This window comes from Mytilus californianus, unplaced genomic scaffold (assembly GCF_021869535.1).
Source record: "Mytilus californianus isolate M0D057914Y unplaced genomic scaffold, xbMytCali1.0.p SCAF_1, whole genome shotgun sequence".
Taxonomy (NCBI): Eukaryota; Metazoa; Mollusca; class Bivalvia; order Mytilida; family Mytilidae; genus Mytilus; species Mytilus californianus.
Genome location: NW_026262581.1, coordinates 29,940,896 through 29,968,100, shown reverse-complemented (window position 1 = coordinate 29,968,100; position 27,205 = coordinate 29,940,896). Strand labels below are relative to the sequence as shown.

The 27,205-nt window shown below is 31.3% G+C and overlaps 1 protein-coding gene across 2 annotated transcripts in view; it reads right to left on the bottom strand.

Annotated features, from left to right (window-relative positions):
- LOC127701053 (interleukin-6 receptor subunit beta-like) overlaps positions 1–8,667 on the bottom strand; it is a 53,021-nt gene extending 44,354 nt beyond the window's left edge. The window contains exon 1 of one of the 2 annotated variants that reach the window (XM_052204861.1): positions 8,379–8,667. The gene's annotated coding sequence lies outside the window, so the exon portion shown is untranslated. The remainder of the gene's footprint in view (positions 1–8,378) is intronic. The other variant, XM_052204836.1, reaches the window with a different exon arrangement.
- Positions 8,668–27,205: the final 18,538 nt, after the last annotated feature.

Here is a 27,205-nt window from a genome sequence, read left to right as displayed (position 1 = left end):
CTTTCAATGTTGACATTCTTTTCCTTTAAATAACTATACACGCACAATGCATGCGTTATCCATCTCTAGCTAAGGGGTTAAATTGAAGTTCACATGAATACGGATTCAATGAGGTCGAATTATTCACTTGCAAGTGAATAATTTATTATCAATGTTTTTTAGCTTATTGTGACAAAATTAAACCATACTGGCCGCTAAAAGCTAATTATTATTCCACTATTTCACTTTCATTAATGATTGAACAAAAAAAATCATATTTTAGATTTTTTAGATATCTCGTAGCTAGTGCCCCTTTAACGATTCTTGTATTATTATAAAAAGTTTATTGACGGTATATATAATACATTGGATTTATTTATATTCTTGGGTACCAATTTTCGTGGATTGTGTAAAACTTGTATTTATGTGGATATTTGATTTCTTGGTTTTACCAAAGTCTGCATACAAGCTTAGAGCAAATGTGTATACTGCGTTCAACATAAAAATTCGTGGTTTGCCTATACCAATGAGAATCCACAAAAATTGGTAACCCGTGAATAATAATGGATCCACAGGATTTCACAGTCTAATTCAGATTATAGGTTTACTGCAAAAAAAAAAAAGCAAAAACAAAAAGCAGTGGCTTTCTCTGGTTACTCAGGCTCTAGCTTCCATTAACAAAAATGGGGCTCCCATGAAATAGCCAATGTCACTGAGAGTTGCAAACAAACAAAATTAATAAAAGCAGATATGAGGGCAGATATAAATGAAACAGAAATCCTTAATAGTTCTTTAAAACAAACATTCATAAAAAAAAAAAAAAGACTGACACATAATCTATAAAGCAAAAATCCTATCTAATATTAGGTAAGTACAATGATTGGACTGTATATATCGATATAGGATTATCTGCCTCCTGTATAGATGGTTCTCAGTAAAAGTCAATTGTTCTGACCTATATCTGTACAGAGTTTCTTTGAAATTTATTGACATATTAATAGACAAACACCAGACTAAATCAATTTTACATTTTATCAAATTATCTAACTTTTGTCTCTATCTAAATAAAAAATTCAATTCAGTCAAAAATTTCATTGATTCTTTATTGTTAATTGGTTGAATTCTTTATATACCATGCTTACGTAAAAACAATTGAACTTATTTGTAAAACTGTTTGACTAAAACATCAAGGAATAATAAAACAATTTATTTACAGAAAATTTACAGAAAAAACATAAAAGAATAAAAAAGTATCATATTTACCAAACTATAACCCTTCTTTCTAGTATAATGCAATACACATCTAAATTTATCGAACTGACTAAAACTGACTAATCCGATTCAAGACACTAGAAGCATGACCATAAAAAAATCCTTAAACTAATTCGTTTCTTTGATGTTTTTCTCTTTTCCTTCTCCAAATGCTATTTTGGCTTTCAGTCTGACCTCAAATGTCGAAAAAATCACTAATCCATCACTCTTGATAGAACTCTCTCCTATTTTATCCCATGTTCTTTGTTAGACATCTTAATGTATAACCGAATTAAGACAAGACTTCTAAATCAAACTGATTACTAAAGGAAATTGTAGCTTGGAGACCCTGCATGCTCGTCCAATTAACCATAATAAGATGTTGGCTTAGACCGATCAATACAAACCTCTGACAATGCTTTTACAATTCAAATTTTTTTAAACATCACATCAAATCTAGACAATGCTATTATCATTACATAATAAATTATAAATTATTGCCTCAAAATTTGAATACTCTAATTCTATTTCAGTAACTTTCCAATGAATATTTAATATCCTTAGATTAAATTTCTAACTGCAATATTTACATGCAGCATGTTAGACTATAAATCAGAGCAATACTTTAGTAAATTAAACCCTCCAAATGCATTTAAAGTACATTTTACTTTAGTCATTAGAAAAATTAACATTATACTTAACATATTAGAAATGAATTAAAAAAAAACTTAATTGAAATTTTATATTGCATTCCATTTTAATTAAAAATGGAAACTTACAATCAAATTTTAAGTCCAAAGGAATGTTAAATAAAGCCATTCAATACTAGTATCTTTGTTCATTAAAACTTATAAATGTATTTGTACATATTTCTTCTGATTCACCCAATTTCATAAGAAAAAATGCAAAGATATCTTTTTAAATATTACATTAACTGCCTCCTTTTTTTTGGCACTGTTTTGCTCCTTCAGGTTTTTTTTATAGCCCCCCCTCCCCCTCCCCTAAAAAAAAACCCCGCCCCAAATCACTGGCTTTATAATTTTACCTCTAAAAGACATACCAGTATATGTAATTCCTTCGATCAATAGAACTTTGTGAACACAAAAAAACTCAAAAAACTTAATACTTGCCTTTTTTTAAGAAGTAATAAAAACCTCAAACTGGTCAGGTCGAAAGATACTATAGATTTATGCAAAGAACAGCTGCAATTTCGTCACAATTTATCCCAAAACATAAAGCCTGAAGTCACATCTGCAAATTGCTTTCTTCTTTTCAAGATATGCCGACGATGTAATCAATTAAGTAAAACTGTCTTCTCAAATCATTTGTAACACAAATATCCGAAGATTCCAATCGTGCAGTCTTTAAGGGATAAACAAAGCCCACTTAAGAAAATAAAAATCAACTGTTCGTGACAATGTCATTATTCTAAAACCATTTTAACAGTACAACACATATACTCGTGAGTAGACTGTGTAAAAAACAACAACAACAAAACTGTAACACACGATTTGTTTCTCCTCCGTAAAAAAAGAAAGACAAAATTATCTATTTTATTCATGCAAGCTTGTTATTGTGAAAAATGTATACCTCTTAAAGGGATTCAAATGTAAAAATGAACATTCCTATCCTTTTTTTGAAAAGGCACTAGCTTGTAAAATTTTCCCTCAATTATTATCGTTACCTTTTAAACTGATGTACTCACCATTCGAACTGAAAAAACAACCGCAAAGATTTTTTTCTTTCAAGTTTTTCTGAAAGTCACAAAATAATCCATCTTGAGTTACCGGTATCCATTGTTTTAAACAACCAAAGCATTGTGTATATAGCAATGGAAAGTAAAGCCAGGCATATAAGATTTACTTTTAATTACATAGCCTTATGAACAGATGATTAAAATCAATATCAACCAAGTTATCTGTCACATTCGTATACACGTTCTCGTTTGTCAGCCGATCAGAACTGTCGTTGACAAAGATTATAAAGACAATTCTAAATTCATCTAACATTGCATGCCGAACCATCACTTATGAAACACTCAGTCGCTACGACGACCAGAGACAAGAAATTAAGAAAAAAATTCACGAAGGAAATTTCTTAATCAATAACTTTCTAAGAAATAATTTGGAGATAGAAAAAATAAGAAGCTTTTACGACAGTCAATGATTTTTGTAAACAGCTTAGAGGCTAAGTTTATTGATGATCAAGAGAAAAGAAGATGCTTATGTTCATTACAAAAATCTTACAGTGACCTATTTCTGATGCCATTTTACACTTTCTGCCATAACTACTAACATTCCCCATTTTTTATTTTGTTTATCTGGCTTTTAAAGGAGTAGGCCCAAATAATTGAATTCATATGAAGGAGATTCTAATGAAAACTTACATATAAAAACCTGAGACAATTGGGAAAAATACCAAGTTTTAAACTGTTCTTTATAAAAATAATGAGATGTGGTATGATTGCCAATGAGACAACTATCCACCAGAGTTCAAATGACGTGGATAGTCAGCTTTAAATTCAAGGCCCAGATTTTCAAAATCACACATAATATTAGCAATTCATCAAATAACGCTGAAGCCATCCATAAACAAAACCTTGTCAAATGTTTAACTTTTCGCCTGAAAACATAAAAGTCACACAAAAAAATCCCCAAAGAAACCAAAAACAAGATAAAAAAATCCCGAACTTGTTCAATTCTCATATCTATCTATAAAACAAGAACAAACATGTGGACCGTGACATAGAAAAAAAAAACCATTGTAACACACACATATATATATGACAATTAGTCTTTGTATCTTAACAGGTGAATCCTATATAATCAAATTACAGAATTTTTTACTGTATAAATACCTAACATCACTTTAAGTATATATCATTCACTCTTCATAGAGTAAAAGTTATCATAATTACATCATAAACAAGAATCAAGTTTCAGTTCAATTTCATTTTTTGTATTATGAATACATAGTTCTCTCTTCATAGAGTATATTCAGTTACCATAATTTCGTATCTATAATAGTTTCACATTATTAAATATGTATCAATAACTATACCAACAGCGTTTAATACCTTTAGATCCCTATTTGATAAAGAAATATCAACATATTGATATCCTGAAATATAGTATTAAAGCTTATACAATAGGACTTTATAAAATCTCCTTATAAATTCAATGGTATGCAAGTGTCTAGTCTAAAGTTTACATATAACATGCATTCAACTTTGGTCCATTTCAGTCATAATAAATAAAAGCTTAACATATTTTTGAAGAGTTTACAGTATGTGTCTACCATGTAAAGCTTAAATGGACCAGGTGGTTCGATTCTTTAAAATTTACTAAAATCATAATCCTTTACAAAAACACAGACTAAAAATTCTGAAAACATTTTCAAATGAAGTCGTCTAGTTGACTAATACATTGATAATTTCGTTATATGTAGATTTCAGTGATGTCAAGCAGGGAAAACCATTTTGTAACAAATACATTTCATGCCAGTTTCTATATCCGTCAAATCAACAGATCTGTCTCCTGAAACGTGCATAACAGAAACTTAACAAATGAATCTAGTTTATCGGCAGGGTACATTCCGCATGGCTTGGGAATCAAGCTGACATTCAAAGTAAATTATTCAACATTACAAAAAGCTGGGGCAGGAAACAGATCATTACGTTTCAAAAATTTCAATTGACAATTTAGAGCATATAGGAAATGCTAACGTAATTTACAAATTGACAATCTGTTTGACATTTAGATAAGGCGCAATTACAATTTTAATGTTTATCTACTCTCTTTGAATGCACCTACTCACAGAATTATGTCTGTTGTTTTTTTCCAAATAGGGTGAAAAATCTTTGAAAATATGAATATAAGGAGATGGGGGAGTGCATGTACACAATGAAACAGCAAGCCAACAATAAAAAAACCATTCAGGACATCTTATGTACATGAAGTAAAGTCAGGAATTGTTGCTCATCAGATACACTATGAAAGGTCTTAAATATTTGTTATCAAAGTTTAAATGGCATATCTTGTTGAAGAATGTGAGTTAAAAGACCCCCAACTTTGTAAATCCCTTAAAAAAGACATTAAAAAGGGTTTTATCTTCTTCTTTGATAAGCAGAAGGCATTTTTATGAGTACCAACAATGGCAGGTTTGTTTAAAGCCAGAATTACATATCAGGTTGTGGTAAAAGCAGGTTTCATATTCGTATCTCATAATGGTATCTTTTCCTGACTATGTATATGATATTTGCCACTGGACATCATCCCTAAAAGCAATTTAAACACTAAAGAAAGGATGTACAGATTTCAGACTGTAACATTTAATTTTTAAATTTCTCTTTTATTTTTTACTCTGATAGAGTCTGTAACTATTGGTATGATTTTGATACAGAAATAAAAGATTCACATCACCAGCTTTTATGCCATAATTTCTAAAATCTAACTGAATATATAAGATTTAAGGTGATTCAGTCATGAATTTGACACTGTGATCAAAGTGTGTTTAAATGTGTTTTTATGCGACACCACCGAGAGTTCAAAAAGTCAGTAATTGTTTGTAAGTGTGATTATTGTTAGATTGTTATTAGACACTTCTATTTCTGATCGTAATATAACTAATCAAACTGTACCGAGTTGTTCTTGGCATCAAGTTCACTGAACGCTCATGGTATATTTACAACAGTGATCAAACAATGTCCCTTTCAACTGAAAATGTTTATTTTAAAATTTAGTCTTTCTTTACCCTTTAAAATCAAACAAAAATTGAAAAGGTAAATTATTTTCAGACTTTTATAATGAAACAGCTGCTTTTAAACCAATTAGCTTAGTTCTGTTGATTGATTTTTGTTTACTTTACTTCCAGCGGAAAATAGTTCCTCAGAAAAGAGGGTCAAAAGATTCAAATGAATAATTTGTACAACTTTAGAAAAAAAAACCCAGAGAAGACTATCTTTAGAATGTTGACATGCAAGCTAACGTTATTTTAAATAATTATGGAATAAGTATTGTGTACAAGTTTCATAACATTTGGTTGAGGCAAACTAAAGTTGGAGAATGGAAACCAATTTCGGAACGTACATACAGACAAGGTTAAAACCTAAGTAATGCCCCCTCCACTACGGCAGGGGCATAAAAATTTGGATAAAATCAAAATAAACCAATACTCACTTGAAAGAATTATAGTCAACAGTACAAGAAATATCTCTACATCATAGAATGAGGAACTACCAAATTTACTACCTCAATAAATAAAAGATACAATTGTATATATCAATATATATATATAAGCCTCAGATTTGTGTCAGGGGGAATACCCTGGTTTAATTCAAAAGGAACTAGGATTAAGTATTTGAAACTTCATCTGACCTTTATATTTAGGACGAATGCTCAAGTCATCAATATGGACAATTATTTACGACAAATTACATATCATAGTACAATTTCCCGACACCTAAGAAACTTAAATGTTATTTTGCTTACATAACATTGACAGAGACGAATTTTAATACCATAATCTTTTTTCAAGTGTTAGACATGAAGTTAGTTAATGCTCTTTAATAAATATCGTAAAGCATACATGCATGAAGTAATTCATTTGTTTACTTATTAAATGTCTTTGTTAGGTAAGCTTATTTTCAATAAAAAGTACACATTATTACTTTGATTTATGCCGCTTCAAATCTTTTCTTAATCATACATAATATCAGCTAAGAGTATGTATATAATACTATAATAGTAAATAGCCTTGTAACATTAAACAACAGTTTTATGCATTTTCCCATAAAAATTTTACAATCTCGTATATTACTGTTTACATATGGCACAAACAAATTATATCAAAATAAGGATATGTGGTATGATTGGCAATGAAACAACTTAATCCATCAAAGACCAAAGGACAAGGATGTCACTAACTTCAGGTCACCTTACTGCCATCAACAATGAGCAAAAACCATACATTTTACCTGAGGGCACATCTAAATAAAAATAATGACACATATAACTTGTTACATGAAGATTTTCCGACAAACAATATTTTAGAGTTCATTGCCTTTTTCCTTCTAAATTTGGTTCAATGATTGTGATTAAAAGGGGGAGGGTTGAGAACTCAAATAGAGTTTCATATGCCTGTTACGACGTATAGTCAGTGGTTGTCAAACCTTACAGTTTTGTTAATTAGGGAATTTAATGTTGATGACAGATCTGTTATAGTTTCTAAAGAATAAATTCACAGCCTTTTTAGACATGGGACGATTAATGCTTATAATGTATAAACACCTGTCCATGATGTCTTTTGGTTTTTTGTGTCAATGAGTTGTTGTCTCATTGATGCATACTCTCATCCTCTTTGATTCATATCCATTTCACAATTTCCTGTAACTATTAGCAACACAGCCTATGCTTTTAGGAACCTTGTCAGACAATAGGAACCTGACTTAAGAGGATACTGAACTGTTACATAGGCTATAATTTGTCCATTCCTTCTGCTTATAGTAGTAATAGGATAACAGTAGATTATACTTGCACTAAATATTCAATTACACGGTATGCATACATGCAGAAGTATATAGGTACACCTTTGTATTTAGTAAACACTTAATTATTCCAGGTAAATATTAAACATTTAAACATAAGACATTATTCATCAAAATGATTACATAAAATTCTAATTTCACCTGAACCACAAAAAGTCTGACCGATTTCTGAATATGAGTTAAGTTCTAATTTACGTCACTATATAAATTACAAATTTCAAAACATGTTTATCAATAAAGTCAGAAAAAAACAATATCTTAAGTTGAACTTATAAGGTTTCTGTATTTGTGAAAACAAATCAACTTCCAGACATAGAATTCTACAAAGCTTAGCAGCGTGACATAAAATAACATGATTTGTGCATTATTTGTTCAGACGTAATATTGTAAAAAGTTCACATCTGATGAAAAAGTCTGATTATAAGCAAAAACTTTTTTTTCCATGATGAATAGTTTCTATGAATCCATTTAAACATTTTAACATGATTTTACTTTTTACATATATTTTAAAAACAAAAAATATTCAAATTGGTATAAGTACATATCAACAAATATAATCAAGTGCAAATCAAAATATTCTCAGAATCAAATTCATACAAATTACCTTTACGAATTAGTTCTCAATAATCTTCCTCTGTCGCTACAGCTTGCTTCCGGTGACCTGGAAAAAAGTCCAAACAACTTTTAGAAGTGTAAAATACAACAAAAATTATGAATGTTTAAACGTCTAACACTGAACAATCTCTGTTTGTCATGTAAATATCCGAATTCATCAAAACATATCAGTTACGTTGAAAGAAGTTCATAAAATCTTCATGTATTTCTCGAAGCATACAAAGGTATTCAAGTCAATATTGTGAACACACTGTTTAAATTCAAGTTAAAGATATTGTATGAAAAGCTCGGCTCATTCAGGTGTATAAGTTATATATGCTTTATACGATCATATAAACATTTAATCTTGATAATGGGAACACGTCAAATATATTTTTACATGCACAATTTATGTATTGTTTGACTATGTAAAATTTGTGGCTATAGTAAAAACCTGGTCAAGGAAATCGGCAAACAATTCCTAAAGAAAGAGTTCAATGAGAATCTGATAAATATGTCAAATTGTTAATGAAAAACTGTACCATAGGTTTGTTTTGTTTGTATAGAAAGTTTACAATAGGTTGTGCTAGGTGTTACCAGACGGTGAGAACAACTTTCACAATGAAGTCGCTGTCCCTATTTTAGTACAGTGTACTACAAATAAACAAGTTGCATAGTATTACATATGATCATAACAAATGTGATTGTATGCACATGAACTTGTGCAAAACAAGATTGAATATTGTTTAAATCACAATACAGCCTTATACATATGTGCACAGAGTCATACCATAACTGTCAACACAACAGAGTCTGGTCGTTCAGTCTCCATTTCTGTATCGTTTAATTTCTTAGGCCATTTTTTTCTATTCTTTATATTTTATCCATTATTCTCATCTTTAATATTTAAGCATCCATTATTTTCTATCATTTATTTTTTTTGCCCATTTTTCTGTATTGTTTCTTTGGTTTTTTTTTGCCCCATTTTAATTCTATATTCTATAAACCCAATATAGACCCCAAGATTTCTCAAAGCGGAAAAATAATGTTTGATATTTGTGAATCCACTATAAGTACTTTGAAAACTCTAAAAGGCCTACTTAAAGCTCCTAGATCTTTTAAACCAGATAATTTTCTGAAAAAAAAACTAATTCTGTGATTATTTTTCAATGTTTTATAGCAGTCCTTACTGTAACAGTTATATGGCTTATGGATCAAGAGCTACTCAGCAGACGGCCAAGCACCTAACCAATATAGCAGAGGGAATGGTAATATTGTAATTAAGACTGAAATTATAAATTCTAGATATTTCTAAAAATGTAAAGTTGTCATTGGGAGGGGGAAATTGCAATAGGATTTTTAAAACAAAATTTGTGAAGCACCTCTCCACTGAGGCAATAGAGCTTTTTAGTTTAAATGGTGTGTAATTATACTGACTGAGTTCAACAGGTCCTAATATCTTCTCTAAGTGCAGTCGTTCTTAATTCAGTTAGTTAATGTGAATTAGCATTAAGTATTTTTGAAAAGCAAAGAAGAATGCATCATGAGAAGACTGATCCACAAACAAGTAAAAAAAAAACAGATCCACTTTTTCCAACTCTAAAAACAAGTGCTGTTCATGCAAACTAATATTTTTTTTTTCTTTTTCAGACCAACAGCTCAGGTTGATAACATTAAAGGAGCTATACATGTACAGTCATGACAAATTAGATTAAAATGTTCCCCTTATCATATATTCATATCATAAAAACATGCTAGTTTATGTGAACTGACAGCTAGATATCAAAATTTTAAACAATATTAGCCGATTTAAATCAAAGTACACCGAAGGCTATGCTTAGTTTTCATTTAATATGGAGATTTAAACTTTAATGAATTGACTTACGACCAACTTAAAAGTGAAAGCCGGTGACTTATCATATTCACAAAATAAATATTGAACAAATTCACCAATAATGGTAGTTTCATAAAATAAATTTAATAAATATTCCGATCCTTATGTTAAATAAACCTAAGTCCACTTAAAAATTAAGTTGAAGGAGATGGACGTGACCTACAAAAAAAAACAAGATGTCTTGAGATTGAAAAAAAATAAAAATATACTGGCTGAGAATTGAACAAAGTCATGTTTCAAGTCCAATTTTTTAGGCCACATTTTGACTTTCCTGGCCCTATTAGTATCAACTGGTTCCTTCCACCTGTAAAAGATTGGATTCTAGCCTAAGGAGCAGTTATGATACCTAACAAACTTTGAATTGCCATTCCTTTTGGATAACTAGGAGTCACAAATGGATGTCCTGCAGGAAAATGTTCCTAAAATTCTTTCACTGCATTAAGCAAGAGTGGCCCAACAAAGTAATGAGAATCAGATGGGTGTAGTTTTTAATTTAAACAAAAGAAACTCTAGTATTTCAACATTCAGCCCCATTCTTCTATTTAGTCAGACGTCAGTCGCTACCCTGATATACCCTATCTTTTGTTTTATTTTTCGGGTAATTTATGACGGATAGCGTTTGACGTCTTTAGCCGAACAGTTTTATCATATTCACACAATTCAATTTATTGTGTGCTGGTCCATATTCTGGACGCCAGTCTTTGCTCCTTCCTAATACACTGAACTAGTATACATATTTGTTTAGGGGCCACCTGAAGGACGCCTCCGGGTGCGGGAGTTTCTCGCTGCATTGAAGACCCATTGGTGGCCTTCGGCTGTTGTCTGCTCTATGGTCGTGTTTTTTGTCTCTTTGACACATTCCCCATTTCCATTCTCAATTTTATCTTTCAAGTTTTGATAGTATGTAAATATGGTTTTAGATTAAAATGGTTCCAGCAGAAGAAATATAATCTTAATTTTCTCTGTCTGTGTTGATATTATCAGCTGAACTATGAAAATTCCCATATAAAAATATATATCTCTATATACTTTCAATAACTTAAAAACTACCATTTATAGATTCTAATTATTTTTCATTAGTTGATGACCTATATATAAGGGAAATGATCAGAACACCCACAAAAATATATATAAATTTGTTTGCCTATATCTATAATCAGACATCATATATAGATATCAATAATTTTTTCATTAGTAAATGACCTACTTACAAGGTAAATGATCTAAAAATTCTTTTAAAAATTAATGAATAGATAGGTCAGCGAACAGTTGTAGCCTATTAAATCTCCACAAAAGAAATATTAAATTGGAATGAACATGGTATGTCAATCACACTACTTTAATAATCTTCTGGCGCTGAAAGATTACACTGCCTCAAATGATTGAAAATATAATTAAATATATAAAACGCCTTCAAAGTCTTCTCAACTCAAAGCAATTATTTGAGATTTCTGACTTATTTTCTTGACACTTCAAACACCTGACAGATGAAAAAGGAGTAGACAAAATCATAATAGCTTAAAAGCAAAGATGCCAAACTTGAGATAAATGTCTAAGATCTTACTATTACGTACTGTTCAGTTGTATCTGCTCCTTTTTTCTTATACCAGTACTCTTTAACAGGCAATTTTCTTCTAATAAACTTACAGGCAGTTAGTGCACCATGTTGTAAAGGTCAGTCTAGCACCTAAGAACCTCCACAATTTTAGATACAAATGAATAAAAGGAGATGTGGGGGTTTATTTCAAGGAGACAGCAGTCCAACAACACAAATATATAATAAAAGACAGGTGAATGGTTACCTTACCTTTCTTCTTGGGTTGCTTTTTCCCACTTATCTAATATGATTTGAAGAAGAGCAACAAAAAAGCTGTTCATTTTTCAATATTTAATGAGATTGTCTCCTGCAAATTGACCCAAATTTAACTATATCCAATTTACAACTGAGGTGGTACTTAAGAGTCATCATTTGGCCCATTAATTTGCAAACCAATAATTAAAAATACCATATCAAAGAATGCTCACATTTACTGAAAGGAAACTCAAAGCAATTAATCTGCTGATATGAAACATGCTGTCCAACACTCTCTACAGCGAAGTTACATAAAGTACAGGAAGACATGATCTTTTGCAGTGCCCTTCACAAACCTTTAAAGAAGATCAATGCAGAAAAACAAAGAAACATTTTAGTCTTTCTGCAAACTATAAATTAGTGAACTGAAGTTCATCCCCTAAAAAAAACCAGAGTCAATGATTGAACAGCAATGGTATAATTATAACTGCTGTATTAATAAGTCTTATAACTTTGAAGAAAGGTTTAAATCTATGATTTTTTTTGTATTTTAACTGCTTTATTATTCTCTTTAATAGCTTAACAAGATCAGCTATCAATAATTTACATCTAGTCTATACAGTCATAAAGGAACGTAGGAACGTACAAAAAATGCATACATGCCATATTTAGAAAACCACAGTATTCAGAAATAATTCTGATAAAATATTCCCAGTCACAATGTCACAGGCAGCCAACAAGGCTCTCCATCTCTGTAACAGAGAAGTATTAAAGATCATTAAAACCACAGTATAGAAATGAAAACAATTCAAATTGAACATTTTCTTTCAGTCGTAATTGGACAAATGTCTTTCATCCTTTGAGATTTGAATGGAAGAAGATTTAGAGTATATGTCAATAAGACAGCAACCACATGACAAAAAAAAAACAACTAAAAGATAGATAAATATCTATCTTCTTGCTCTCTCTCCGTAGGTTGTTTTCTCCCACTAATGTCTTAATAAATCGTTTTATTATATACTTAGTAGTAAATACAGATAAATTGTATGTGTAATACAATCATTGGCAAGCGTGCTGTATCAGCCACCCGTAATGATGTCGATATCAGCACGGTTGCAAAGGCTTTATCACACCTTTAATCTGTATGACGTCATGTCATCGATTGCAGTCACTGTTGCAAAGTCTTTATCAAACCTCTAATCTGTATGACGTCATGTCAAACCTGTTATATGTATGACGTCATTTCAAACCTCCTTATCTGTATGACGTCATGTCACATAAAAAATTCTACGTGAGGTATATGTATATAATAAAGTGTATATGATATGGCTTTTTCAATATCACACACCGTATCAACCCTCAACCAATATAATCCCTCGAGCAGAGCTCTTGGAATTATATTGGTGTGTCGGGTTGATACGGATGTGATATTGAATAAACAGCTGCGCCATGAGCGCATGATACGCCCGTCGTCTTGTGTGTTAATTTTTATGCAATAAGCATAAATAGTTTCTGACATACGGCGTGACATGCGAAAACCCCCTTTCTTTTTTACAAAAAACTCAATATCTCTAAATTAAATTTTGAATCAAAACCAAAAAGTATACAGATCTTTAGAGAAATATAACTAAGAAGTGTGTAAAATTTTAAGCAATAATCATAAATCGTTTTTGAGATACGGCGCGACATGTGAAAACCCACCCTTTAAAAAAAAAAAAAAAATCAATATCTCAAAAATAAAATTTTGAATCAAAACCAAAAAGAATACAGATCTTTAGATTAATATAACTAAGAAGTGTGTAAAATTTTAAGCAATAATGATAAATCGTTTTTGAGATACGGTGCAACATGTGAAAAACCCCTCCCCTTTTTTTTACAAAATACTCAATAACTCAAAAATAAAATTTTGAATCATCACCAAAAAGTATACAGATCTTAAGGTTAATATAACTAAGAAGTGTGTAAAGTTTTAAGCAATAATCACAAACTGTTTTTGAGATATGGCGTGACATGTGAAAACCCCTCCCCCTTTTTTAACAAAATACTCAATATCTCTTAAAAAAAATTTTTGAATCATCACCAAAAATTATACAGATTTTAAGATTAATAAAACTAAGAAGTGTGTAAAGTTTTAAGCAATAATCATAAATTGTTTTTGAGATACGGCGCGACATGTGAAAAAAAAACACACACCTGTTTTAGTTACTAAGTCCCGTAACTCAAAAAGTTTTAATCTTATTTTCACCAAAAAGTATACAGATCGTTTGACCATCATAAGAAACAACTATGTTAAGTTTCATGAAATTTGGATAAGTCATTCTCAAGTTACGGTGCGACATGTTTACGCCGGACAGACAGACGGACAGACAGACAGACGGACAGACAGACAGACGGACAGACAGACAGACGGACAGACAGACAGACGGACGGACAGACAGACGGACGGACGTCAGACATTTGTATACCATAATACGTCCCGTCAAAAATTTGACGGGCGTATAAAAAGCCATAATGATATTCTCTATTTATCTAATATGCATAAAGCATTTGAAGAACAGAATAAAAAAAGTTGTTAATTTCTCAATATTTAATCAAACTATGGCCTACAAATCCACATCAAATCTCACTTAGTCTGATTTCTTTCTGAGGTCAGGTATAACGAAGAGCCATCATTTGGCCCATTAACTTGCTAAACAATGAGGAACAATACAATATCAAATAATGCTCATATTTAAAAAAAGCTAGATTAAAGTACTTAACCACTCTATAGCGATCTTATGTCAAGTACGCGAGGAAGACATGATCATGTGCAGTGCCCAGCATAAACCTTTAAAGAACATCAATGCATAAAAACAAAGGAACATTTGAGTCTTTCTGCAAACTATAAATTATTGAACAGTCAGATGTTCATTTAAAAAAAATTTGAGAGGCAATGATTGAACAGCAAGGGTATAATCATAACCTGTATTAATAATAAAAGTCTATAATGCTAAAAAGAAAGATTTAAATTTCAGGTTTTCTTTGTATTTTACCGGCTATGCTTATTTTCTTTCATTTCATTCTAACAAGAACAGCTATTTATAATTTACCATCAAAAAGGAAGATGCAACAAAAAATGCAACAATGTCACATTTAAAACACCACTGTTTAATCAAGAAATAATTCTGATAAAATATTCCCTGTCACGATGTCACACAGCCAACCATACTTTCCATCTCTACAGAGAACCATTAAAATAATTATTTAATGCAACATGATCTATGTTCTCTTGATGTGGCTATTGGGCGACATTCTCATGGCATTTGGACCTAATGTCATTTATATAATGATGATCTATTGTTTCAGTCAAATATCTTAATCGGAATGTTTGATCGTGGGTTTAGGGAATTCAAAAATAATCATCAAAAGCAGGAATCTCCATCAAGCATGGTTTTCATGCATAGTGAACCTTTTGATCTACTGTCACTACATCAAAAAACACAAATCCCTTAACTTCAAAACGTAGCTACATCATATTCATTCAATTAAATGAATCAAATCTCATTTACAGCTTCAAACCAATCCGTTTTAAGGGAATAATAATGTGCAGCATGATGACAAAAGTCATTTCATTTTCAAAATTTTCCTTTCATTATATGCAAATCTGTAAATTTAAAAAAAAACCAATCTGAACACAAATTTTCACCAATCTTCAGTAAATGTTCACCTATTTTCAATAAATTTCCACCAATCTTCTGTAAATTTTCACCAATCTTCAGTAATTTTTCACCAAATATCAGTAAATTTTCACCAAATTTCAGTAGTTTGTCACCAATTTTCAGTAAATTTTCACCAATTTTTCAGCAATTTTTCATAATTCAGCACAGAAACATTTGATGTTTTCTATGGCAATTTCAAAGTTTGCTGGTTATCATAACTGCTCCTTAGGCTAGAATATCACATCTTTTACAGGTAGAAGCAAGGATTTGTTTACTATACAAATCCTTGGTAGGAACCAGTTGATCCTTAAAAGAAATATTACATTCTTGTTTCAAAATTCCAAAAGGGAAAATATATAACATTATTGTAGTAATAAACCATTTTTTAAGATGTTTTGGCCACTGGCCTTCTTCAGCTTCTTTATTTTTCTTCTTAACTACATGGTAGACATTTTACTTTCACCATCATTAAGATGTTTTACCTAATTTACTTAATGATTGTGAAAGTAAAATGTCTACCATGTAGTGAAGGAGAAAAATAAAGAAACTGAAGGAGGACACTGGCCGAAACATCCTAAACTAGAGGCTCTCAAGAGCCTGTGTCGCTCACCTGACTCTACTTTGGTTTTAGAAATCATGTAAAGATAGATAAAAATCATAACAGATACCCAAATAATGATTGAGGCCAAATTTTGATTAATATTGGTCCCGTTATTTAATAAAATATCCTGGTGGCCATCTTGAACAGTAAATCTGCAACAAAGTAGCAACACTTGGTCAGCACTTCATAAGGAACATTCATGCCATGTTTGGTTTCATTCCATTCAGTGCTACTCTAAAAGAAGACATTTGTATGTATTTCCCATAGGGTCCTATGTTAAACTAAGGCCCCCCCCCCCTAGCGGCCATCTTGGATGATGGATCGACTGCAAAGTAACAACACTTGGTCAGCAACTCATAAGGAACATTCATGCCATGTTTGGTTCAATTCCATTCAGTGGTTCTCTAAAAGAAGACAATTGTATGTATTTCCCATAGGTCCTTTGTTAAACTAAGTCCCCTGCTGTCGGCCATCTTGGATGATAGACCGACTGCAAAGTAACAACACTTGGTCAGTACCTCAAAAGGAACATTCATGCCATGTTTGGTTTCATTCCATTCAGTGGTTCGCTAAAAGAAGACATTTGTATGTATTTCCCATAGGTCCTTTGTTAAACTAAGTCCCCTGCTGTCGGCCATCTTGGATGATGGACCGACTGCAAAGTAACAACACTTGGTCAGCACCTCATAAGGAACATTCATGCCATGTTTGGTTTCATTCCATTCAGTGGTTCTCTAAAAGAAGACATTTGTATGTATTTCCCATAGGGTCCTATGTTAAACTAAGTCCCCCGCTGGCGGCCATCTTGGATGATGGATCGGCTACAAAGTAACAACACTTGGTCAGAACCTCATAAGGGACATTCATGCCATGTTTGGTTTCATTCCATTCAGTGGTTCTCTAAAAGAAGACATTTGTATGTATTTCCCATTGGGTCCTATGTTAAACTAAGTCCCCTGTTGGCGGCCATCTTGGATGATGGACCGACTGCAAAGTAACAACACTTGATCAGCATCTCATAAGGAACATTCATGCCATGTTTGGTTCCATTCCATTCAGTGGTTCTCTAAAAGAAGACATTTTTATGTATTTCCCATAGGGTCCTATGTTAAACTAAGTTCCCCGATGGCGGCCATCTTGGATGATGGATCGGCTACAAAGTAACAACACTTGGTCAGCACCTCATCAGGAACATTCATGCCATGTTTGGTTTCATTCCATTCAGTGGTTCTCTAAAAGAAGACATTTGTATGTATTTCCCATAGGGTCCTATGTTAAACTAAGTTCCCCGATGGCGGCCATCTTGGATGATGGATCGGCTACAAAGTAACAACACATGGTCAGCACCTCATAAGGAACATTCATGCCATGTTTGGTTTTATTCCATTCAGTGGTTCTCTTAAATAAGTCATTTGTACACATTTCCCATAGGGTCCTATGTTAAACTAAGTCCCCCGCTGGCGGCCATCTTGGATGATGGATCGGCTACAAAGTAACAACACTTGGTCAGCACCTCATAAGGAACATTCATGTCATGTTTGGTTTCATTCCATTCAGTGGTTCTCTAAAAGAAGTCAATTGTATGCATTTCCCATAGGGTCCTATGTTAAACTAAGTCCCCCGCTGGCGGCCATCTTGGATGATGGATCGGCTACAAAGTAACAACACTTGGTGAGCACCTCATAAGGAACATTCATGCCATGTTTGGTTTCATTCCATTCAGTGGTTCTCTAGAAGAAGTTCAAAATGTAAAAAGTTAACGCCGACGACGGACGACGCCGGACGACGCCGGACGACGACGGACGACGGACGACGGACGCCAAGTGATGAGAAAAGCTCACTTGGCCCTTCGGGCCAGGTGAGCTAAAAATGGTTTATTACTACAATAAAGAAATATTACAGTTCAACAAGTTCCTTTGACTGAACCTAATTTATCTAGAACTGGTTCAAAATATGATCAGTTCTAAAATCAATTTAACGTAAATATCTATTAGCAATAACGCAAGATGATTTGTAATACATATATATCGGTCCTAAGAGACCTCAGATCATATACAACCTTTGAGAATCTTATAATCAAACAGGAAACTTCAAAATATTACGAGTTACATAAAATATATACCCATGAGATGCGGAAATAATGTTCCATTACAAAACGTGTCATACTCAGTTCACTGCGAATCAATACGGAAACTATAAGGTTTATATAACCGCAATTTTAATTGACATTGAGAGCTAAATTAATTACGAAAAATAACAAATGAATCTATTCTTCTAATCATTCCAATATCCCACTGTGACTACTACATATAAATTGCACTTGGCTCAATTAATTGTACTACGGATGTTGTATAAGTCCTTTCTCCACCCATCAACAAATTGAATAAGCATGTATCCAGTTAAAATTTCTTGGAATCGCAGATTAAAATATTTTGTAATCCAAGTGAAAAAGTTAAAAATCTGTTTGTCGATATGCTATAGAAAATATACAATTAAATTTTATCAAATTTAATCGTGCATGTAAAAGCAATCTATTAAAATTAAGAAATTTTGTCAAGGGGCAGATAACTTGACTTTATTCTTAATTATAATTTAAAACTGACGATAAATTGTGTTTCAGTGTTAACTTATTACTGTAAGTTATATATTCCAATGAATTAGCAAAAATCCTTTCACAGATACAAAGATTTGGTTTGGAAGTTTGACTGTACCTGCAGAAAAACATATTATTAATGTAATATCAGATCCTAATTTTTACTGTGATGTAGTTTAAAAAGGTCGTAACTTTACATCAATTCAAGTAAGATTATTGATCCTTTTAGTTAACTTATTCTAAAAGATTACCAGTACCTAGTAATGAATTTAACATTTTAGCAATATCTTTGAATATTGACTTTATTTTTTAATACTTACATGAATTTTAATACCCAAAGTTTAATAAATAACTTAATACATATTGCTTTCCAGCTATTCACACTTATGGTCAAGGACTGCTTAATATGACGAATTAACTCTAAATCTGTTGCGATTATAAATCTTATGGTTCCAGGATCTTTAATCCATTTAAGGTGTATTATTTAATAATTAAGCCTGGGAAAAACACTTCCTATTCTTTAATTGAAATTAGGCTTTCAGTACTCATAGGTTGGTAATTCGTATCTTTTGTAAGTTTGTTAGTTTGTTTTAATTGCTTAGCATTAATCTGATGAGTCTCTGAAGCCCTTCTTAACGGAAAAATAACAAAATTTATGAATCTATTTTTCTAAACATTCCAAATTCCCACTGTGACTGCTACATTAAAATTGCACTGGGCTTGATTAATTCATACCAGGATGAAGTATAAGTACTTTCTGACCCATCAATAAATTGAAGAAGCATGTCAACAGTAAAATTTCTTGGAATCGTGGATTAAAATATCTTGTAATCCAAGTAGAAAAGTTAAAAATCTGTTTATGGTTATTGTTATACAAATTATACAATCACATTTTATTGGAATTCATCCATACAGGTAAAAACAATTTATTAAAATTTAGAAAAATATTGTCAAGGGGCAGATAACTGGACTTCATTTTTAATTAAAATTCAAAATTGACGATAAATCTTGTTTCAGTGGTTAAGAAACATGCATAGCTATTACTATTTATTATTCCAATGAATTGGCAAAAATATTAGCCACAAAAAGGTCAGATCCTATGGAAATGAAATATGAAACTGCATCCCTCGGGACCTGCATCTAATCAGAAACTCTGCACAATCGATATTGGTCTTGGCATGGATCTTGGAAGCATATGCATTAACTTGAATATCATGCAGAAAAGTTACATATCAAAATGGACAGTTGACAAAAACCAAAACTTATGAATATTTATAAATGGTAAACCTTCCTAACAGCCATAAAGAACCCAATTTGTCAAGCTTTAATTGATGAAAAATTTCAGCAGACTTAATTATACTGAATAATGAATTGACATTTACTATATATAGTTAGGGAGTAAACGGCAATGAGTATGCAAACCGCCAACACAAGTTTACCGAAACAGACTTTATAATTGTAATTTCAATAGGATTGGAAACCAGCGTGAATCACTAGGATAAACTTTTAATCATATTATTGTTTTTTTTAAATAATTATGGTATGCAAATTCAATTCAAAAGGGACATCATTACCTCTCAGTTTAACCCTGCTATTTTAGTAAAAGTTGTCTGTTGAAGCACATACAAATAGATGATTGAAAGCTCTTCATCCTTTTCATTTGAAAATACATCAAGTTAATTAGAATTTGAGAATTACGTACTGAGATATTTTTAATATAAGGAAATGAAGTATTGAGCCTTTTTTTAGACATTATTATTTTTTCCGATGTCAGATTAATCTGCACCTTATCCATGCATTGGGCAATTTTTTTACTTCCTGTCAAAAAAATTCCAATGTCTTTGTGAGTTCTAATTATATTTTATAAAATGATGAAAAATCTGAGTAGACAGGGTAAAGCTACCAGTACCTCTGTCAAAATAAAGAAATAAATGAGTGACAGTGTTTGGCTTCATAACTATCATATTATTTCAGCATAAACATTCATGTAAAAATAATGATATGCGATATGATTTCCAATGAGAGAACTTATCATCCACTATTTTTAGACCAAATAATAAGGATGTGAACAACAATAGGGTACTATAGTCTGCCTTCAACAATGAGCAAAACAAATATCCTAAAGTAAGCCATAAAAGAACCTTGGGGTGACAAAAATGTCAAACAAGAAAACCAGTAGACATCTAATTTCACCAAGAATCATTAAAAATATAAAAAATAAATATTGCTCAAGTGAAACAGTTAATTTAAGATTTATTTGAAATTTCATACCAGCAATTTTGATTTCAATTAGCTAACATTTTTTTCAATACTTATTGATAAAACCAAAATTTGAACAAACCACTTGCAAGAAAACAAGTTTCCATATCAACAGTTTAAACTATAAACAAATAAGTAAATGAATACAATCTAGGCAAGAATTGTTCATTATAGATGCCAAAATCACTGCCAATAATTGTCACAACTTACGTCTCAATACCAGAGTAAAAACAATTAATTTTCTAGCATCAGATGCTACTATTAAATCTTTATCCATTGCCTAGACAATTAAAACCTCAATATATATGCAAGAATTGACCAATGGTCAGCAGCAGATGTTATTGTCAGACTAGCAGTCAGATGGAAAATAAGCCAATACTGTCCTGACTGCAGGTGGCTAACAATGTCCATTACCACATTCAGCCAATCGACAATTACTGACCTAATGTCCGGCCACGAGGACTGCTAATAGAACATGGCATGTTCATATTGATTTTCTTTGACATAAGGGATTTACTTGGCCATTTCATCTTGTGTATCGCTAATGAAGGATTTTTTTAGGGATTCAATGAAGATTAAAGAGCTCAGCTGAATGACTAGTGGTAATCCCTAATGTAATCAAAGTCCAGTCACAAAGGACTTAAAAACAAGCTAAACAATACAATAAGATTTCCATCTGCTGACATTGACAAATACTATTTAAGAGGAGTAAATAATCAGATACTAAACAACATATCTTTTTAGAAAAGAATTTTCCTCCAACTCTTGACCATGGAAATATATATAGGTATCAAAACAGTAACATATATAATTCAAAATGTATTTATCACTTTTATGAAATTTTAATATATGAGTGCTTTACTTATAAATAATAGGACACAGCAACCCAACATCACATTAAGAATTTAGAACACATTCAATGTTTGTTTATGTCACTTTCTGATGAACATACTGAACGTACTGAATATCGGATGCCCGCAAGTTCTTGTGGATGGTCACAAGCACTTGTCTCAGGAAAAAAAATCACATCTCTATACCTGAAAGTGAGGTTAAGGTACATAGATATATTTTTTTCTAAGACAAGTTCGTGCGTGGATGATGAATAAATGACATGGAATTCAACCTCACCGTAATAACTATTATACTGTAGTGATACAAATCAGTATACTCTGGTTTGTTGTTATATATTATATTAATATTTGTATATAACAGTTACATGTATAACGTTATATAATTTTCATCCATTTGTATATCATTCTATTCTGCTATTCTAATAATAGTGCAGTGCAAGTGCATGGTGGACACTCTTCTGTAATAATTCGATTTTTCTTATAGATTGGATTTGAATAGACATTCATATTTTCCCGCAAAACGTTTTTGAGATATTCTTCCACATGAGTTAACACAAATTTTCGGTATTCTTGATTTGTTATTGATATATATATTTCTCACGACAAACTATTTTCATATCATTTATCTATGTTCTTAAAAATTATTTCCATGAAAATTTATTGATGAAATTGATATATAACAAGCGATAAGGAATGTTATTTTGCGTTCGGTTATCAGTCATGTCAGTCAAAAACGAAAGTCACGTGGGTAGAAATGTCTGTCGCAACAATACACCGGAATGCCCTCACGGTCATCCAATGTAAAAATCATAAAATTTGAAAATGTTTTCATCAAAAACTTGGCTACAGGTAGACATTTCTTGGGGATTGAAAAAAAAGAAAAACCAACAGTTATTCAGTGCAATCAATATTTTTTCAAAAATGTCAAGAAACATTTCATTTTCCTCCACAATAATCAGTTGTTATAAAATTCATTTGAAAATAATTATAAAAAATTTAAATGGCAGGATGTTCCTTAATTTTATTTGGAATTAAACAAGAGATGGGTTAAATCCTCAATTATAAGTTAATCCCTAATGGCTCTAAAATTACAATGTATTTAATAATGTAATTCATCCAAGCACTTGATATTATACAATTATTATCTAGGATCAATTTCAAAATGAGTGTGAACAATATCTAAATAGTAGCCAGCACTTAATTTAGCAGACATTAAATCGTAAAAAACAGATAGCTGATTGTAAAAACGATAATTATTGGGCTGAATTTGATACACTTTTTTAAAAGAATCCATGTAAAATGCGAAAAAATAAAGTCATCAGTAGACAAGAAAAAACATCAATGTATTAGACAAAGTCACACAACTTAAAAAAAAAAAAAGAGCAAAAGCCAAAATTATTAAGAAAAAAATTACAAACCTTATAAAAATAAGGAGATGAGGTTACCGTAATGATTGCTAATGAAACAACTATCCACCAAAGTTCAAATAAAGTGGATGTAAGCAATTACAGGCAACCGTACGCCCTTCAACAATGAGAAAAACCCATACTGTATAGTCTGCTTTAAAGGCCCCGACATGTAATTAGGGACCTTATATTTTTTACATTGTAATAATATTCATATGGTTTTGGTAAAGCAAAATCATCTTTATTGAGCATAGCGCTGTGTTTTAAAACAACTTAATCAGGTTATTGGTCAGAACAAAACAGGCAGATTAAATCAAGTCCATTTTTGTCATTCCGATGATGACAAAAGTACAAATCATAAAAATTGAAAGGAACCAAATCTTCTGGATACTACAATAATTGTAAACATTATGTTAATATTTCTTAAGGATTGGTCAAGGAAAATTGAGTTTGAATTGTCATTAGTCCTACTCAGCCAAAAGGACAACGCTAAATCATAATACAGGCCTATAAGAACCGATTCAAAATATCTAATATTGATTGATTGAATTATTATATTTTTTTCCAGATGAAATTAACCTTATCAGAGAGCTCTTAAATCTTTATAATGAAATCCAATGAACAAACATTTAAAGCCATTGTGGAAGCTATGCCTCAAAAATTGTATTTTAGTAATCCACACTTCCTGTTTGTCAAGTATCAGGGACAATCTTGGTCAGGGTTCCACTCTCTAGAAGTAGACAGATAAAGTTCAATTCACTAACTGTTGTGCATCAGTTTTGTTTCTTGTTTTTTATGAAATTTTTTGGCCAGATATATTGCTTCTATAAATGAATATTGACTGTACATGCAGAAAACTAAGTATTACAGAATATCGCATTCTAATTTTTAATGTGATGTAGTTTATAGAGTTCTTAAATTTACATATCATTCATTTAAAATAATTGATCTTTATGATCAATTTCATTCTAACAGGTTACCAGTAAACAATTTAGCATTTTAGAAAGATCTTTGAATATCGCCTTAATTTTTCCGTACTAAAGTTGATTTGAATTCCCAAAGTTTAATAAATATCTTAACATATATTGCTATCCAGCTATTAACATTTAAGGTCACAGACTATTTATGACGTCTTAACTTTTAAATTAGTTGCTATTAACACTTATGGTCCCAGCACCTTTAATCCAGTACAACCACGTCATTTGGTTTTTGGTGGAAAGTTTGTCATATTGGCAATCATACTACACCTCCTTAATTTACCTTGTAAATTGTGTTGGGGACCAAGAAAGGGATTTATAAATAAAACTACATTTCATACTTAATTTCAGACTCGAAAAGTTTGACACGTAGGCCAAAATTTTAGATGCAGGTGGTTTAGGGTTATTTTTCATGCAACATGTTTTTATTTTTATTTCACATGTTTTCATGCTTGAAACTCATAATTCACCATGCTAACTTACAAATTGGTAAAAAAACATTGTGTGAGCTATTTTTAATTGAACTTTTTGTTCATCTTAAGGATGTTCGCTACTCTGTTTCAAAATAACAAGCTTTATAAAAGACTGTTATAAATTGATAGTATATAAATAAAGAAACTAAAAAAGCAGAAAAAAATTAAGGGTCAGTGTGCTTGTTTTCGAGATATAAGCCATTGAAAATTTGGCGGGAAATAATTCTCTCTAGATTTTTCATACATTTAACATTGGCACCTTTTTTCTTTCAAAAACGATGAAAAAATAACAATGATTTTATAAGATTTTCAAAGATGACATTTTAAAATATATGTTATCAAATTATGAAAAGAAAACTAGGGGTTAGTGGGAAATTTTTTTAATGGCACTACATGGATAAAATCAGAGGATTCCGAATATCTGGCAAAAAATCAAACACAAGAGGAGCCAACATCCTTAAAACAACCTTTGTTTTTCATGTTCTTCTGTACACATCATATCTACATTTACCTCTTAAAGTCAACAAAGAAATAGATATTATAATGTTATAATGTTGACTTACACATTACAATAGGGCATCAAACGTAATCCATTTATAGCAAAACAGCACAAAACGCCCAAATAAAAGCCTCATTTTGCCTCATTAATCCAAGCCTTTACTCAAAAAGATATTTTGCCACAAGATTCCATCTAAAAAGATGTTGATGACTGCTAAAATTTATTTTGGGTAAGGCATTTACTCATATCCATTTAAAGATTTTTGTCAGAAAACCATATTTTAAATGGCCATTTTTGGTCAGATATGTCTATTTTGACATGTTAAGACATCATAGTGACATCACTTGTGACCTTTCTGCACTTAAATGTCTAGATTATATTAATGGCTCTTATCATACCTCCTTTAAAAAAATCTTCAAACAACTTGCTTCCTCGAACAAATGTAATTAATAGTTCGGGAACATTCAAGATAAGAAATACAATATATCTGAATATTGAGCTTATTGCTCTTTCTCTAAAATAGCAAAATTTCTTAATTTTGTTGAATAATGGACAAGACCAATGCCTATAGCTGTCATGTAGTAACATTTGTTCAACATAGGGAGAAATATGACAAAACTTAGACTGACAACAATCTGATAGAATACTATTGTACAGACGTGTCCCAATGCTCATTATGAATTCAAACTCTGGAAAGAAATAAATGAGGAGAAAAAGACATTGTCGCTAAACTACGGAAACAATGAAATGACTCACTCTACAAACAAACACATTCATGTTTTTTCTTTTCTAAAATCAATTATTCAAGATTTACTGAAAATGTCCACTTGAAATTTTACATTACTTTTCAGAAGCATGTTAAGAAAATTGACAATGATTAAAAGTATCTAAAGCTAATTATTCCTCTTAATACCCATAATTATGTATATGCACTGAAAGCGATTATTTTCTTCTTATAAAAATAGAACAATAAATAATCAAAATTAAACTACATTCTATAAAAAATAGTACTTTTTCTAAAAAATTTCTTCTTCAGTATCACCCACATCAATTTATACACAAAACTTGCAAATATTCCAACAATCTGTCTAATCTTAGGATTTGAGAAAAAAAAACTGTCAACTAATGTAATCTGCTGGTTTCAGTAATTTCCAAATCTGATAATTCAGGCTTTTAATTAACTTTTTTTGTAGACACTGTACACCACATCGTAAATTATTCCTGTGCACAAATGTTCTTGCATGTGGATTGAATTTTTTTTATAACAGCATTATAAAATAAAGTGTGGACACAGAGATAATGTCTCATCAGTATGTTAGTTCAATTTAGTATTATTTTTGGGAAAATGCCCATACCAAGTCAGGAATATGACAATTGTTTTCCAATCGTTCCGTTCGTTAATAAAGTCTAAAATTTAATTTTGTCAGTTTTTATGGACTTCCCCTTTGTGGTCGGTATTTTTGTGATACTTTTTGAGTATAAGGCAAATGTTGAAAGCTAATTGCCAACACTGTATGACTATCAGTACACTGGGCAAAAAGACTGGATGAACATCCTGAATATTGTACAATAAGGGAAAACTTTGTACAATCTATTTCCTGATTAAAAAAAGCTTTTAGTGTCAGATGGGAATTATATATGCCAATGCTAATACAACTGCATACCAAATATCATTGCCTTGCAATCAGTGGTTTATCCTAAACTGACCAACCACAATAACTTTACAATTGTTAATATCGCTGACACTGGAAACAGCTGGCCTAAATCTTGCTTTCACAACTTTGTCACAGGGGA